Raw genomic sequence first — 2,165 nt, 5'->3', positions numbered from 1 at the left:
CGGAAGATTCTCATCAGTTCTTAGCTGAATTCTTGCAGATCTATGATACTGTCAAGACCAATGGGGTTGATCCTGAGGTCTACAGACTTATGTTTTTCCCTTTTGCTGTAAGAGACAGAGCTAGGATATGGTTGGACTCACAACCTAGAGAAAGCCTAAACTCTTGGGACAAGTTGGTCAATGCTTTCTTAACCAAATTCTTTCCACCTCAGAAGATGAGCAAGCTTAGAGTGGAAGTCCAAACCTTCAAATAGAAGGAAGGTGAATCTCTCTATGAAGCTTGGGAAAGTTACAAGAAATTAACTAAAAGGTATCCTTCTAACATGCTTCCAGAATGGAGCATCATATGTATATTCTATGATGGTCTGTCTGAATTGTCCAAGATGTCATTGGACTATTTTGCTGGTAGATCTCTTCATCTGAAAACACCTGCAGAAGCCCAGGAACTCATTGAGATGGTTGCAAAAAACCAGTTCATGTACACTTCTAAAAGAAATCCTGTGAATAATGGGATGACTCAGAAGAAAGGAGTTCTTGAAATTGATACTCTGAATGCCATATTGGCTCAGAACAAAATATTGACTCAGCAAGTCAATATGATTTCTCAGAATATGACCGGATTGTAAGCTGCATCCGGCAGTACTAAAGAAGCCTCCTCTGAAGGAGAAGCTTATGACCCTGAGAATCCTGCAATGGAAGAGGTGAAGTACGTGGGAGAACCCTATGAAAACACCTATAATCCTTCATGGAGGAATCATCCAAATTTTTTATGGAAGGATCAACAAAAGCCTCAACAAGGCTTCAATAACAATAATGGTGGGAGAAATAGGTTTGGCAATAGCAAGCCTTTTCCATCATCTTCTCAGCAATAGACAGAGAATTCTGAGCAGAGCCCCTCTGCCTTAGCAAACATAGTCTCTGATCTATCTAAGGCCACTCTCAGTTTCATGACTGAGACAAGGTCCTCCATCAGAAATTTGGAGGCACAAGTGGGTCAACTGAGTAAAAGAGTTACTGAAACTCCCCCTAGTACTCTCCCAAGCAATACAGAAGAGAATCCAAAGAGAGAGTACAAGGCCATTAATATAACCAAAATGGCCGAACCTACAGAGGAGGAAGAGGCAGTGATTTCCATTGAGGAAGAACTCAATGGACGTCCACTGACCACTAAGAAGTTCCCTAATGAGGAACCAAAGGAATCCGAGGCTCATACAAAGACCATAGAGATTCCACTGAACTTGTTGTTGCCATTCATGAGCTCTGATGAGTATTCTTCCTCTGAAGAGGATAAATATATTATTGAAGAGCAAGTTGCTCGGTATCTAGGAGCAATCATGAAACTGAATACCTGGGTTCAGAGGATTTGTGTGACTTGAGGTCAGGTATAAACCTCATGCCACTCTCTGTAATGGAGAAACTAAGAATCTTTGAGGTACAAGCTGCTAGAATCTCACTAGAGATGGCACACAAATCAATGAAAAAGGCTTATGGACTTGTAGAGGATGTCTTAGTGAAAGTTGAAGGCCTTTACATCCCTGCTGACTTCATAATCCTAGACATTGGGAAGGATGAGGATGAATCTATCATCCTTGGAAGACCTTTCCTAGCCACAACAAGAGCTGTGATTGATGTGGACAGAGGAGAGCTAGCCCTTCAATTGAATGAGGACTACCTTGTGTTTAAGGCTCAATGATTTTCTTCTATAAACATGGAGAAGAAGCATGAAAAGCTTCATCCAATTCTCTCCGTACAAAGTCAAGCAGAGCCCCTACATTCAAACTCTAAGTTTGGTGTTGAGAGGCCACAATCATGCTTTGAGCATCTGTGAAGCTCTGTAAGAGCTTCCTGTCAAGCTATTGACATTAAAGAAGTGCTTGTTGGGAGGCAACCAAATTTTTAATTATCTATGTTAATTACTTTTCCATTATTAGTTTATGTTTTCTTTAGGTTGATCATCATGTGGAGTCACAAAAATAGCTGAAAAATTAAAGCAGGAATAAAAAACAGCATCGAAAATAGCACACCCTGGAGGACGAGCTTACTGCGTTTAAACGCCAGTAAGGATAGTAAAATGAGCGTTTAATGCCCAAAATGGCAGCATTCTGGGCGTTAAACGCCAGAAATTGCAGCCAGACTGGCGTTTAACGCCAGAAAAGGGTGTCTGG

General features: G+C 41.1%; 1 non-coding gene across 1 annotated transcript; it reads right to left on the bottom strand.

The window, feature by feature from the left end:
• Positions 1 to 221: 221 nt before the first annotated feature.
• On the bottom strand, positions 222 to 329 carry LOC127740984 (small nucleolar RNA R71). Its single transcript, XR_008001839.1, has one exon. It is a non-coding gene; the product is annotated as a small nucleolar RNA R71 (small nucleolar RNA).
• Between the last annotated feature and the right edge of the window lie 1,836 nt (positions 330 to 2,165).

The sequence above is a fragment of the Arachis duranensis genome, chromosome 7, assembly GCF_000817695.3.
Source record: "Arachis duranensis cultivar V14167 chromosome 7, aradu.V14167.gnm2.J7QH, whole genome shotgun sequence".
Taxonomy (NCBI): Eukaryota; Viridiplantae; Streptophyta; class Magnoliopsida; order Fabales; family Fabaceae; genus Arachis; species Arachis duranensis.
Note: the sequence above shows the minus strand (reverse complement) of the source record. Positions and strands in the feature narration are given on the sequence as shown.